The sequence below is a fragment of the Pseudophryne corroboree genome, chromosome 8 (genome assembly GCF_028390025.1).
Source record: "Pseudophryne corroboree isolate aPseCor3 chromosome 8, aPseCor3.hap2, whole genome shotgun sequence".
Taxonomy (NCBI): domain Eukaryota; kingdom Metazoa; phylum Chordata; class Amphibia; order Anura; family Myobatrachidae; genus Pseudophryne; species Pseudophryne corroboree.
This window is the reverse complement of record NC_086451.1, coordinates 126359160-126375603: the sequence shown is the minus strand read 5'-3', so window position 1 is coordinate 126375603 and position 16444 is coordinate 126359160.

The following is a 16444-nucleotide window of genomic DNA, read 5'->3' as shown; positions in this document are numbered from 1 at the left end:
ATGGGGGGTGCCTTGCTGGACTAAAGTATGTTATAGATGGGTTCCTCAGTCAGATTAGCTATAGTGTATCTCCTTATGATTCCTTTCCCCCTTGTATGTAGATACTGTGTTTGTCTGTATCACGGATTCATTAGCTATATTAGCTGGACTTCTGCTTGTATATTTGTCCCATACTGCTAGTAAGATATAACATTTGCCTATTTATGAATTTGTACTTTAGATTTTCAGTATTGCTTGTCTGTTTATTTCTTCAGGTGAAGGCATTATGTTTATATTGTTGCCAGGCAACACTCGAGACAGAGTGAGCGAGAGAGAGGGGCGCGCTTCACATTACTGTGATGTCATACCGCTAAGGCAACTGCGTGTTGATCTGTTTGTCCTTACAAAAGTAAAAAAAAAGTTTTATATATATATAAATATATATATATATAGTGCTGCAAGTATGGCGGTACGGGTTGCGTACCGGTAAGAAGTACCCAGCTGGTACACCATACCGCCAGGCCGCCACCTTGCAGACACCGTGGAGAGAGTAGAGCGCTGCAGTTGTGGCGGCGACGTGTACTCAAACACTGGTTCGTGAGCCAATCAGAGCTCGCGAACCAGCAGCCAATCAGGGTCTACTGCTTTTGGTTAATATGTGTATCTGGCACTGTGGGGGCATATCTGGCAATATGAGGGCATGTCTGGCACCGTAGGGGCATGTGTATCTGGCAATGTGGGGGCATATCTGGCAATATGTGGGAATATCTGTCAGCGTGGGAGAATATGTGTATCTGACACTGTGGGGGCATATCTGGCACCATGGGGGCATGTGTATCTGTCAATATGGGGCATATCTGGCAACGTGGGGGCATATCTGGCAACATTGGGTAATATGTGTATCTGGCACTGTGGGAGCATATCAAGTACTGTGTGGGCATGCGTATCTGGCATTGTGGGGGCATATCTGGCACTATGAGGGCATATCTGGCACCGTATGGGCATGTGTATCTGGCAACGTGGGGGCATATCTGGCAATGTGGAGGCATATCTTGCAGCATGGGGGAATATGTGTATCTGGCACTGTGGGGGCATATCTGGCACCATGGGGGCATGTGTATCTTTCAATGTGGGGGCATATCTGGAAACATGGGGGCATATCTGGCAAGGTGGGGTAATATATTTATCTGCCACTGTGGGAGCATGTCTGGCAACATGCGGGAATATGTGTATCTAGAACTGTGGAGGCATATCTTGCACTGTGGGGGCATATCTAGCACTGTGGGGGCATACCTGCCACTGTGGGGGCATATGTGTATCTGGTACTATGGGGGCATGTGTGTATCTGGCACTGTGCAGGCATATCTGACACTGTGAAGGCATATGTGTATCTGGCACTGTGGGGGCATATGTGTGTCTGGCACTGTGGGGGCATATGTGTATCTGGCACTGCACTAATGTGGTCATATGTGTATCACGCCCCCATGTTCATTGGCCATGCCCCATGTGGCATATGGCCACACCCATAAGGATTGTTTTCTACTTGCACCACTGTGTATATATATATATATATATAAAACACATGTTTGCACTCTCCTATTTTTAACACAGCCTGTGGGGTGTGTCCTTAATCCCCTGCTAAATACAGGGATAGATAAGAGCAAACACAAGCCGCACTCTCCACTAAAATGTTCTTAGAACTATTTAATCACATCACCTCTCATACATGGCAGAGAGATTATTCATTGATTTACATATATCACAATATTATCTCAGCAATACAGATTTTTTCACATATAGGTTACATTGGATATCATATGGCTTTTACACGTCATATAGCAACAACATGATTGATCTGCCTCGCAAAGCAAAGCTTATGCTCATCCGGAACAAAAAGTCCTCAGTATCCACCCAAGTAACATGTGATCTCTGTTGCTGTTTTACAACAAGTATCCATCACAGTCCATAGTTATGGTGCCTTTAGTTTTTATACACCTCGCGGTGTGTGTGTCGGTTGACTTCGGCTGTCATCCGCGCCGTTCAAGACAAAACACCTATTCACAAAAAAAGCACAAAATCTACATTTCAATGAACAACTTAAAGCCACCATGTTAGGATGCAGCCCTCCTACACTGCCCGCGCTGCAGCCACATACCTGTTCAACCTGACCATTGGCGTGCGTTCCACACCATTGCGCATGTCTGTGCTGTCTCCTACACGCTCCCGGAGTCTCTTAACTCCCCTCGGGACCACGTGACCACGTATATCACTCTGTAGTTCACTTCCTCACTTAACTAAACTACACTACCCAGTACACCGTGCGCCACTCGGCGCCATTTTACTTTCTACTGCATGCGTGTCACAGTGCGTTCCACTCATTCTAACAACTTATTATGATCCCACCTACAGGCAACACCGGAGTGGTGACCGTGATAGAATGCTTGTAAAGAAAGAGGCACAGTGGATTTTTGAATTGGACACTGTGTCCCCAAGAGGGTTAAATGAGAATATCAATTTTAGGTGTTGCCTGTAGGTGGGATCGTTTGAGGTTCCCTGCACAGTGACTTTACGGGGGTATTCTAGTCCAGGTCCTATATATATATATATATATATATTGAAAAAAGTAGGCTGCGGCACTCAGGGTCTTGTAAAACAGTCAAATGTGTATTTGCATCACAAAATAAAACACCAACGTTTCGGGGTGTCTAGCCCCGTTGTCAAGATGTGAGTGTGTGTAAGAAAGAAACTACTTACCCTTGTAGAGACAGAACCCGCCAAACCAGGAGGAGAGCCGCCTACGGACCCGGCGTGCGCGCTGCGTGTCGCTGATTGATGACGCGTATACGCGTCATAGGAAGTATCTGTGTTGTCTCGTTGCTGGGCAACGGACCAAGCGCGAGAACCCGGAATAGTGCGGCTGTGCAGATCAAAAAGCAAAGTATTAACACCGCTAGTGAACTATACAGAAGAAACATGCACTAACGGGACAGACTGCTATGGACATTAAAGAGCAAATATAGACTACATGAATTGGGCGACCCCATGTGTACTACTATATATACTAAATTGGGGGCCGTTCAGCAGGTAGTGAATCAGCCATATGCGTTGTTAGGAGACTTGCAGCTAAGTATGTGTATGGAAATCATGAAGAAAAGCCTCACCCAAACCCCTATTCAGCCATTGAAACAAAGAACGAGGTCAAGGAAAAAGTTGAAGGGAAACAGAAAATGCATGCAACTAATGCAATATAAATATATCGATACATAAATACAGAAATGTAATCAAAAACGCCAGATGGGTATTCCTCGTGCCATGTCCACATTAGGGACCTGCACTCTATCTGTCACTTATGCTGCACAGATACCTGCTGGCCACATATGCCGCAATGTGACAGAGAGCGTGGTCCCGGTTGCATATCTGGAATGGTATTGTCTATGAACGGTAAATGTAGTAAAGTCCTCCACTGTAAGCTACCCAAAGATGCTCCATGTTATCCTCTCATTAAGACCAGCCGGGTGTATGCTGTTAAGCTTAAATATCCAGGACGCCTCTCTGCGAAGAAGCAGGCCCTCCCGGTCTCCTCCTCGCAAGGATCTGGGTACATGATCTATAATGATGTGTTTAAGGTCAGAGAGCCGGTGTCGGGATTCCTGAAAGTGCCTGGCTACAGGCTGGTCGGAGGAATTGCAAGAGATAGCCGCTTTTATTGCCGAGCGGTGCAGGGCCATACGCTCCCGTAGGGTTCGAATAGTTTTTCCCACGTAGCACAAGCCACAAGGACAAACAATTACATAGATGATGAAAGAAGACGTGCAAGTTAATGTGTGGCGAATGTAGATCTTCTTGTTGGTTAGAGGTACGGTGAATACTGTTCCCGTGATCATGTGGCTGCACGTAGTGCAGCCCAGACAACGGTAGCAGCCGGGTTTTTTTCTCAAAAACATATCGGTCTGCGATTGAGGAGAAGTCCTAACGATGTTGGTTATATCTGCATGGACAACCATGTCCTTGATGTTACGTCCCCTCCTGTAACACATCATTGGGGTCTTTTGCTTGAAAGGAAGATGGATCTTCCAACAAGAAGATCTACATTCGCCACACATTAACTTGCACGTCTTCTTTCATCATCTATGTAATTGTTTGTCCTTGTGGCTTGTGCTACGTGGGAAAAACTATTCGAACCCTACGGGAGCGTATGGCCCTGCACCGCTCAGCAATAAAAGCGGCTATCTCTGGCAATTCCTCCGACCAGCCTGTAGCCAGGCACTTTCAGGAATCCCGACACCGGCTCTCTGACCTTAAACTAGTGATGAGCGCCTGAAATTTTTCGGGTTTTGTGTTTTGGTTTTGGGTTCGGTTCCGCGGCCGTGTTTTGGGTTCGACCGCGTTTTGGCAAAACCTCACCGAATTTTTTTTGTCGGATTCGGGTGTGTTTTGGATTCGGGTGTTTTTTTCAAAAAACCCTAAAAAACAGCTTAAATCATAGAATTTGGGGGTCATTTTGATCCCAAAGTATTATTAACCTTAAAAACCATAATTTCCACTCATTTTCAGTCTATTCTGAATACCTCACACCTCACAATATTATTTTTAGTCCTAAAATTTGCACCGAGGTGGCTGTGTGAGTAAGATAAGCGACCCTAGTGGCCGACACAAACACCGGGCCCATCTAGGAGTGGCACTGCAGTGTCACGCAGGATGTCCCTTCCAAAAAACCCTCCCCAAACAGCACATGACGCAAAGAAAAAAAGAGGCGCAATGAGGTAGCTGTGTGAGTAAGATTAGCGACCCTAGTGGCCGACACAAACACCGGGCCCATCTAGGAGTGGCACTGCAGTGTCACGCAGGATGTCCCTTCCAAAAAACCCTCCCCAAACAGCACATGACGCAAAGAAAAAAAGAGGCGCAATGAGGTAGCTGACTGTGTGAGTAAGATAAGCGACCCTAGTGGCCGACACAAACACCGGGCCCATCTAGGAGTGGCACTGCAGTGTCACGCAGGATGTCCCTTCCAAAAAACCCTCCCCAAACAGCACATGACGCAAAGAAAAAAAGAGGCGCAATGAGGTAGCTGTGTGAGTAAGATTAGCGACCCTAGTGGCCGACACAAACACCGGGCCCATCTAGGAGTGGCACTGCAGTGTCACGCAGGATGTCCCTTCCAAAAAACCCTCCCCAACAGCACATGACGCAAAGAAAAAAAGAGGCACAATGAGGTAGCTGACTGTGTAAGTAAGATAAGCGACCCTAGTGGCCGACACAAACACCGGGCCCATCTAGGAGTGGCACTGCAGTGTCACGCAGGATGGCCCTTCCAAAAAACCCTCCCCAAACAGCACATGACGCAAAGAAAAAAAGAGGCGCAATGAGGTAGCTGACTGTGTGAGTAAGATAAGCGACCCTAGTGGCCGACACAAACACCGGGCCCATCTAGGAGTGGCACTGCAGTGTCACGTAGGATGGCCCTTCCAAAAAACCCTCCCCAAACAGCACATGACGCAAAGAAAAATAAAAGAAAAAAGAGGTGCAAGATGGAATTGTCCTTGGGCCCTCCCACCCACCCTTATGTTGTATAAACAAAACAGGACATGCACACTTTAACCAACCCATCATTTCAGTGACAGGGTCTGCCACACGACTGTGACTGATATGACGGGTTGGTTTGGACCCCCCCCAAAAAAGAAGCAATTAATCTCTCCTTGCACAAACTGGCTCTACAGAGGCAAGATGTCCACCTCATCATCATCCTCCGATATATCACCGTGTACATCCCCCTCCTCACAGATTATCAATTCGTCCCCACTGGAATCCACCATCTCAGCTCCCTGTGTACTTTGTGGAGGCAATTGCTGCTGGTCAATGTCTCCGCGGAGGAATTGATTATAATTCATTTTAATGAACATCATCTTCTCCACATTTTCTGGATGTAACCTCGTACGCCGATTGCTGACAAGGTGAGCGGCGGCACTAAACACTCTTTCGGAGTACACACTTGTGGGAGGGCAACTTAGGTAGAATAAAGCCAGTTTGTGCAAGGGCCTCCAAATTGCCTCTTTTTCGTGCCAGTATAAGTACGGACTGTGTGACGTGCCTACTTGGATGCGGTCACTCATATAATCCTCCACCATTCTTTCAATGGGGAGAGAATCATATGCAGTGACAGTAGACGACATGTCCGTAATCGTTGTCAGGTCCTTCAGTCCGGACCAGATGTCAGCATCAGCAGTCGCTCCAGACTGCCCTGCATCACCGCCAGCGGGTGGGCTCGGAATTCTGAGCCTTTTCCTCGCACCCCCAGTTGCGGGAGAATGTGAAGGAGGAGATGTTGACAGGTCGCGTTCCGCTTGACTTGACAATTTTCTCACCAGCAGGTCTTTCAACCCCAGCAGACTTGTGTCTGCCGGAAAGAGAGATCCAAGGTAGGCTTTAAATCTAGGATCGAGCATGGTGGCCAAAATGTAGTGCTCTGATTTCAACAGATTGACCACCCGTGAATCCTTGTTAAGCGAATTAAGGGCTCCATCCACAAGTCCCACATGCCTAGCGGAATCGCTCCGTGTTAGCTCCTCCTTCAATGTCTCCAGCTTCTTCTGCAAAAGCCTGATGAGGGGAATGACCTGACTCAGGCTGGCAGTGTCTGAACTGACTTCACGTGTGGCAAGTTCAAAGGGCATCAGAACCTTGCACAACGTTGAAATCATTCTCCACTGCGCTTGAGACAGGTGCATTCCACCTCCTATATCGTGCTCAATTGTAAAGGCTTGAATGGCCTTTTGCTGCTCCTCCAACCTCTGAAGCATATAGAGGGTTGAATTCCACCTCGTTATCACTTCTTACTTCAGATGATGGCAGGGCAGGTTCAGTAGTTTTTGGTGGTGCTCCAGTCTTCTGTACGTGGTGCCTGTACGCCGAAAGTGTCCCGCAATTCTTCTGGCCACCGACAGCATCTCTTGCACGCCCCTGTCGTTTTTTAAATAATTCTGCACAACCAAATTCAAGGTATGTGCAAAACATGGGACGTGCTGGAATTTGCCCATATTTAATGCACACACAATATTGCTGGCGTTGTCCGATGCCACAAATCCACAGGAGAGTCCAATTGGGGTAAGCCATTCCGCGATGATCTTCCTCAGTTGCCGTAAGAGGTTTTCAGCTGTGTGCGTATTCTGGAAACCGGTGATACAAAGCGTAGCCTGCCTAGGAAAGAGTTGGCGTTTGCGAGATGCTGCTACTGGTGCCGCCGCTGCTGTTCTTGCGGCGGGAGTCAATACATCTACCCAGTGGGCTGTCACAGTCATATAGTCCTGACCCTGCCCTGCTCCACTTGTCCACATGTCCGTGGTTAAGTGGACATTGGGTACAGCTGCATTTTTTAGGACACTGGTGACTCTTTTTCTGAGGTCTGTGTACATTTTCGGTATCGCCTGCCTAGAGAAATGGAACCTAGATGGTATTTGGTACCGGGGACACAGTACCTCCAACAAGTCTCTAGTTGGCTCTGCAGTAATGATGGATACCGGAACCACGTTTCTCACCACCCAGGATGCCAAGGCCTCAGTTATCCGCTTTGCAGTAGGATGACTGCTGTGATATTTCATCTTCCTCGCAAAGGACTGTTGGACAGTCAATTGCTTGGTGGAAGTAGTAAAAGTGGTCTTACGACTTCCCCTCTGGGATGACCATCGACTCCAAGCAGCAACAACAGCAGCGCCAGCAGCAGTAGGCGTTACACGCAAGGATGCATCGGAGGAATCCCAGGCAGGAGAGGAATCGTCAGAATTGCCAGTGACATGGCCTGCAGGACTATTGGCATTCCTGGGGAAGGAGGAAATTGACACTGAGGGAGTTGGTGGGGTGGTTTGCGTGAGCTTGGTTACAAGAGGAAGGGATTTACTGGTCAGTGGACTGCTTCCGCTGTCACCCAAAGTTTTTGAACTTGTCACTGACTTATTATGAATGCGCTGCAGGTGACGTATAAGGGAGGATGTTCCGAGGTGGTTAACGTCCTTACCCCTACTTATTACAGCTTGACAAAGGGAACACACGGCTTGACACCTGTTGTCCGCATTTCTGTTGAAATAGTTCCACACCGAAGAGCTGATTTTTTTGGTATTTTCACCAGGCATGTCAACGGCCATATTCCTCCCACGGACAACAGGTGTCTCCCCGGGTGCCTGACTTAAACAAACCACCTCACCATCAGAATCCTCCTGGTCAATTTCCTCCCCAGCGCCAGCAACACCCATATCCTCCTCATCCTGGTGTACTTCAACACTGACATCTTCAATCTGACTATCAGGAACTGGACTGCGGGTGCTCCTTCCAGCACTTGCAGGGGGTGTGCAAATGGTGGAAGGCGCATGCTCTTCACGTCCAGTGTTGGGAAGGTCAGGCATCGCAACCGACACAATTGGACTCTCCTTGTGGATTTGGGATTTCGAAGAACGCACAGTTCTTTGCGGTGCTACTGCTTTTGCCAGCTTGAGTCTTTTCATTTTTCTAGCGAGAGGCTGAGTGCCTCCATCCTCATGTGAAGCTGAACCACTAGCCATGAACATAGGCCAGGGCCTCAGCCGTTCCTTGCCACTCCGTGTGGTAAATGGCATATTGGCAAGTTTACGCTTCTCCTCCGACAATTTTATTTTAGGTTTTGGAGTCCTTTTTTTACTGATATTTGGTGTTTTGGATTTGACATGCTCTGTACTATGACATTGGGCATCGGCCTTGGCAGACGACGTTGCTGGCATTTCATCGTCTCGGCCATGACTAGTGGCAGCAGCTTCAGCACGAGGTGGAAGTGGATCTTGATCTTTCCCTAATTTTGGAACCTCAACATTTTTGTTCTCCATATTTTAATAGGCACAACTAAAAGGCACCTCAGGTAAACAATGGAGATGGATGGATACTAGTATACAATTATGGACGGAATGCCGAGTGCCGACACAGAGGTAGCTACAGCCGTGGACTACCGTACTGTGTCTGCTGCTATATAGACTGGTTGATAAAGAGATGTAGTATGTATGTATAAAGAAGAAAGAAAAAAAAACCACGGGTAGGTGGTATACAATTATGGACGGACTGCCGAGTGCCGACACAGAGGTAGCTACAGCCGTGGACTACCGTACTGTACTGTGTCTGCTGCTAATATAGACTGGTTGATAAAGAGATGTAGTATGTATGTATAAAGAAGAAAGAAAAAAAAACCACGGGTAGGTGGTATACAATTATGGACGGACTGCCGAGTGCCGACACAGAGGTAGCTACAGCCGTGGACTACCGTACTGTACTGTGTCTGCTGCTAATATAGACTGGTTGATAAAGAGATGTAGTATGTATGTATAAAGAAGAAAGAAAAAAAAAACACGGGTAGGTGGTATACAATTATGGACGGACTGCCGAGTGCCGACACAGAGGTAGCTACAGCCGTGGACTACCGTACTGTACTGTGTCTGCTGCTAATATAGACTGGTTGATAAAGAGATGTAGTATGTATGTATAAAGAAGAAAGAAAAAAAAATCACGGGTAGGTGGTATACAATTATGGATGGACTGCCGAGTGCCGACACAGAGGTAGCTACAGCCGTGGACTACTGTACTCTGTCTGCTGCTAATATAGACTGGTTGATAAAGAGATGTAGTATGTATGTATAAAGAAGAAAGAAAAAAAACCACGGGTAGGTGGTATACAATTATGGACGGACTGCCGAGTGCCGACACAGAGGTAACTACAGCCGTGGACTACCGTACTGTACTGTGTCTGCTGCTAATATAGACTGGATGATAATGAGATGTAGTATGTATAAAGAAGAAAGAAAAAAAAACCACGGGTAGGTGGTATACAATTATGGATGGACTGCCGAGTGCCGACACAGAGGTAGCTACAGCCGTGGACTACCGTACTGTACTGTGTCTGCTGCTAATATAGACTGGATGATAATGAGATGTAGTATGTATAAAGAAGAAAGAAAAAAAAACCACGGGTAGGTGGTATACAATTATGGATGGACTGCCGAGTGCCGACACAGAGGTAGCTACAGCCGTGGACTACCGTACTGTACTGTGTCTGCTGCTAATATAGACTGGTTGATAATGAGATGTAGTATGTATGTATAAAGAAGAAAGAAAAAAAAACCACGGGTAGGTGGTATACAATTATGGACGGACTGCCGAGTGCCGACACAGAAGTAGCTACAGCCGTGGACTACCGTACTGTACTGTGTCTGCTGCTAATATAGACTGGTTGATAATGAGATGTAGTATGTATGTATAAAGAAGAAAGAAAAAAAAACCACGGGTAGGTGGTATACAATTATGGACGGACTGCCGAGTGCCGACACAGAGGTAGCTACAGCCGTGGACTACCGTACTGTACTGTGTCTGCTGCTAATATAGACTGGATGATAATGAGATGTAGTATGTATAAAGAAGAAAGAAAAAAAAACCACGGGTAGGTGGTATACAATTATGGATGGACTGCCGAGTGCCGACACAGAGGTAGCTACAGCCGTGAACTACCGTACTGTGTCTGCTGCGACTGGATGATAAATAATGATATAAAAAATATATATATATCACTACTGCAGCCGGACAGGTATATATTATATAATGACGGACCTGCTGGACACTGTCTGTCAGCAGAATTAGTTTTTTATAGAATAAAAAAAAAAAACACCACACAAGTCACACGACGAGTGTTTAACTTTTTCAGGCAATCACAATATAGTATACTACTAACTATACTGGTGGTCAGTGTGGTCAGGTCAGTGGTCAGTCACACTGGCAGTGGCACTCCTGCAGCAAAAGTGTGCACTGTTTAATTTTAATAATATGTACTCCTGGCTCCTGCTATAACCTATAACTGGCACTGCTCCCCAGTCTCCCCCACAATTATAAGCTGTGTGAGCACAGTCAGATATATACATAGATGATGCAGCACACTGGGCTGAGCAGTGCACACAGATATGGTATGTGACTGAGTCACTGTGTATCGTTTTTTTCAGGCAGAGAACGGATTATATTAAATAAAACTGCACTGTCTGGTGGTCACTGTGGTCAGTCACTAGTAAACTCTGCACTCTCTACAGTACTCCTAAGCTCCAGTAAATCAAGTGTCTCTGTCTCAAATCAATCTCACTCTCTCTCTTCTAATCTAAATGGAGAGGACGCCAGCCACGTCCTCTCCCTATCAATCTCAATGCACGTGTGAAAATGGCGGCGACGCGCGGCTCCTTATATAGAATCCGAGTCTCGCGATAGAATCCGAGCCTCGCGAGAATCCGACAGCGTCATGATGACGTTCGGGCGCGCTCGGGTTAACCGAGCAAGGCGGGAAGATCCGAGTCGCTCGGACCCGTGAGAAAAAACATGAAGTTCGGGCGGGTTCGGATTCAGAGGAACCGAACCCGCTCATCTCTACCTTAAACACATCATTATAGATCATGTACCCAGATCCTTGCGAGGAGGAGACCGGGAGGGCCTGCTCCTTCGCAGAGAGGCGTCCTGGATATTTAAGCTTAACAGCATACACCCGGCTGGTCTTAATGAGAGGATAACATGGAGCATCTTTGGGTAGCTTACAGTGGAGGACTTTACTACATTTACCGTTCATAGACAATACCATTCCAGATATGCAACCGGGACCACGCTCTCTGTCACATTGCGGCATATGTGGCCAGCAGGTATCTGTGCAGCATAAGTGACAGATAGAGTGCAGGTCCCTAATGTGGACATGGCACGAGGAATACCCAACTGGCGTTTTTGATTACATTTCTGTATTTATGTATCGATATATTTATATTGCATTAGTTGCATGAATTTTCTGTTTCCCTTCAACTTTTTCCTTGACCTCGTTCTTTGTTTCAATGGCTGAATAGGGGTTTGGGTGAGGCTTTTCTTCATGATTTCCATACACATACTTAGCTGCAAGTCTCCTAACAACGCATATGGCTGATTCACTACCTGCTGAACGGCCCCCAATTTAGTATATATAGTAGTACACATGGGGTCGCCCAATTCATGTAGTCTATATTTGCTCTTTAATGTCCATAGCAGTCTGTCCCGTTAGTGCATGTTTCTTCTGTATAGTTCACTAGCGGTGTTAATACTTTGCTTTTTGATCTGCACAGCCGCACTATTCCGGGTTCTCGCGCTTGGTCCGTTGCCCAGCAACAAGACAACACAGATACTTCCTATGACGCGTATACGCGTCATCAATCAGCGACACGCAGCGCGCACGCCGGGTCCGTAGGCGGCTCTCCTCCTGGTTTGGCGGGTTCTGTCTCTACAAGGGTAAGTAGTTTCTTTCTTACACACACTCTCACATCTTGACAACGGGGCTAGACACCCCGAAACGTTGGTGTTTTATTTTGTGATGCAAATACACATTTGACTGTTTTACAAGACCCTGAGTGCCGCAGCCTACTTTTTTCAATATCCATTTCCACTGAGGGCACCGGGGCATGTAATCCTTTAAAGGAGTGCCGGGCTAATCTTCTACAATATATATATATATATATATATATATATATATGTACGTGTACATGTAGGTTTATATATATATATATATATATATATTTGTTTCGAGTTCATTATAGATTTTTTTATGTATATGTAATGTTTTTAATAATTGTATGTTTTGTATGATATGCACTTTGTAAAGGCCACTAGGAAGGAGGGAGTCAGCCAAAATACACTAATTGCGCAGCCGTAATATCCTGACAATATATTAATAAGTTGTTAGAACGAGTGGAATGCACTGTGACACGCATGCAGTAGAAAGTAAAATGGCGCCGAGTGGCGCACGGTGTACTGGGTAGTGTAGTTTAGTTAAGTGAGGAAGTGAACTACAGAGTGATATACGTGGTCACGTGGTCCCGAGGGGAGTTAAGAGACTCCGGGAGCGTGTAGGAGACAGCACAGACATGCGCAATGGTGTGGAACGCACGCCAATGGTCAGGTTGAACAGGTATGTGGCGGCAGCGCGGGCAGTGTAGGAGGGCTGCATCCTAACATGGTGGCTTTAAGTTATTCATTGAAATGTAGATTTTGTGCTTTTTTTTGTGAATAGGTGTTTTGTCTTGAACGGCGCGGATGACAGCCGAAGTCAACCGACAAACACACCGCGAGGTGTATAAAAACTAAAGGCACCATAACTATGGACTGTGATGGATACTTGTTGTAAAACAGCAACAGAGATCACATGTTACTTGGGTAGATAGTGATACTGAGGACTTTTTGTTCCGGATGAGCATAAGCTTTGCTTTGCGAGGCAGATCAATCATGTTGTTGCTATATGACGTGTAAAAGCCATATGATATCCAATGTAACCTATATGTGAAAAAATCTGTATTGCTGAGATAATATTGTATATATGTAAATCAATGAATAATCTCTCTGCCATGTATGAGAGGTGATGTGATTAAAGAGTTCTAAGAACATTGTAGTGGAGAGTGCGGCTTGTGTTTGCTCTTATCTATCCCTGTATTTAGCAGGGGATTAATGACGCACCCCACAGGCTGTGTTAAAAATAGGAGAGTGCAAACATGTGTTTTCTATGTTTGGAGTAAGTCTCTATTATGATTGCACCCCGTTATTATAAAATGTGTTGAGGAATAATTGGGCTAATCACCTCTGTTCTAGCGGATAGGTACAAATGTGTACTATATTGTATGAGTTTAAAATATGCTGATGTTTTTTGAACTATTTCTAATATTCTTGAAGTTGCATTTTTTGTGTTTTGCATAAATAATTTTTCGTGTTTTAAGTGAGAGGACTTGGATTGGAGTCACTGCCTAGGGAACATCAAAAAATCTTTTTGACCCTCAGCTGTTGTGACTGTGGCTCAGTATGTCACAGGTGGGGACAAGATTTTTGGATGAAGATTTACTAGCTCAGGCTGAGAATATACAGTTAAGTTTGACTGAGGATGATGCAGAAAAGGTGTTATTTGTAGTGATGAGCGGGTTCGGTTTCTCGGAAACCGAACCCCCCCGAACTTCACCTTTTTTACACGGGTCCGAGGCAGGTTAGAACCTTCCCGCCTTGCTCGGCTAACCCGAGCGCGCTCGAACGTCATCCTCCCGCTGTCGGATTCTCGCGAGATTCGGATTCTATATAAGCAGCCGCGCGTCGCCGCCATTTTCACTCGTGCATTGGAGATGATAGGGAGAGGACGTGGCTGGCGTCCTCTCCGTTTATTGTAGAAGTTAATTGGTTTATTTATTTGTGGGGAGGATTGGGGAGCAGCTGTTAGGAGGAGTACAGTGCAGAGTTTTGCTGATAAGTGACCACCAGTTTTTTTATCCGTTCTCTGCCTGAAAAAAACGCTCCATACCATATCTGTGCTCAGTGTGCTGCATAATATATCTGTGCTGAGTGCTCACACTGCTTAATTGTGGAGACTGGAGAGCAGCTATAGCAGGAGTACAGTGCAGAGTTTTGCTGACAGTGACCACCAGTATACGTTGTCTGCCTGAAAAACATTCTGTATCTGTGCTCAGTGTGCTGCTTTATTGTGGGGACTGGGGACCACCAGTATAATTAATATTATATAGGAGGAGTACAGTGCAGAGTGCACTGCTGTACCTACCTCTGTGTCGTCATCCATTAAGTATACTATCCATCTACATTCTATACCTGTGGTGCATTTTAGTTTTGCAGTTTGCTGACACAGTGTCCACCAGTATACTATATTTACTATAGCAGTACGGTAGGCCACTCCTGTACCTACCTCTGTGTCGTCACTCGTCATCCATTAAGTATACTATCCATCTACATTCTATGCCTGTGGTGCATTTTAGTTTTGCAGTTTGCTGACAGTGTCCACCAGTATACTATATATAGCAGTACGGTAGGCCACTGCTGTACCTACCTCTGTGTCGTCACTCAACATCCATTAAGTATACTATCCATCTACCTGTGGTGCATTTTAGTTTTGCAGTTTGCTGACAGTGTCCACCAGTATACTATATATATACTTATAGCAGTACGGTAGGCAACTGCTGTACCTACCTCTGTGTCGTCACTCGTCATCCATTAAGTATACTATCCATCTACATTCTATACCTGTGGTGCATTTTAGTTTTGCAGTTTGCTGACAGTGTCCACCAGTATACTATATATATATATACTTATAGCAGTACGGTAGGCCTCTGCTGTACCTACCTCTGTGTCGTCACTCGTCATCCATTAAGTATACTATCCATCTACCTGTGGTGCATTTCAGTTTTGCAGTTTGCTGACAGTGTCCACCAGTATACTATATATATATACTTATAGCAGTACGGTAGGCCACTGCTGTACCTACCTCTGTGTCGTCACTCGTCATCCATTAAGTATACTATCCATCTACCTGTGGTGCATTTTAGTTTTGCAGTTTGCTAACAGTGTCCACCAGTATACTATATATATATACTTATAGCAGTACGGTAGGCCACTGCTGTACCTACCTCTGTGTCGTCACTCGTCATCCATTAAGTATACTATCCATCTACCTGTGGTGCATTTTAGTTTTGCAGTTTGCTGACAGTGTCCACCAGTATACTATATATATATACTTATAGCAGTACGGCAGGCCACTGCTGTACCTACCTCTGTGTCGTCACTCGTTATCCATTAAGTATACTATCCATCTACCTGTGGTGCATTTTAGTTTTGCAGTTTGCTGACAGTGTCCACCAGTATACTATATATATACTTATAGCAGTACAGTAGGCCACTGCTGTACCTACCTCTGTGTCGTCACTCGTCATCCATTAAGTATACTATCCATCTACCTGTGGTGTATTTTAGTTTTGCAGTTTGCTGACAGTGTCCACCAGTATACTATATATATACTTATAGCAGTACGGTAGGCCACTGCTGTACCTACCTCTGTGTCGTCACTCGTCATCCATTAAGTATACTATCCATCTACCTGTGGTGTATTTTAGTTTTGCAGTTTGCTGACAGTGTCCACCAGTATACTATATATATACTTATAGCAGTACGGTAGGTCACTGCTGTACCTACCTCTGTGTCGTCACTCGTCATCCATTAAGTATACTATCCATCTACCTGTGGTGCATTTTAGTTTTGCAGTTTGCTGACAGTGTCCACCAGTATACTATATATATACTTATAGCAGTACGGTAGGCCACTGCTGTACCTACCTCTGTGTCGTCACTCGTCATCCATTAAGTATACTATCCATCTACATACTATACCTGTGGTGTATTTTAGTTTTGCAGTTTGCTGACAGTGTCCACCAGTATACTATATATATACTTATAGCAGTACGGTAGGCCACTGCTGTACCTACCTCTGTGTCGTCACTCGTCATCCATTAAGTATACTATCCATCTACCTGTGGTGCATTTTAGTTTTGCAGTTTGCTGACAGTGTCCACCAGTATACTATATATATATACTTATAGCAGTACAGTAGGCCACTGCTGTACCTACCTCTGTGTCGTCACTCGTCATCCATT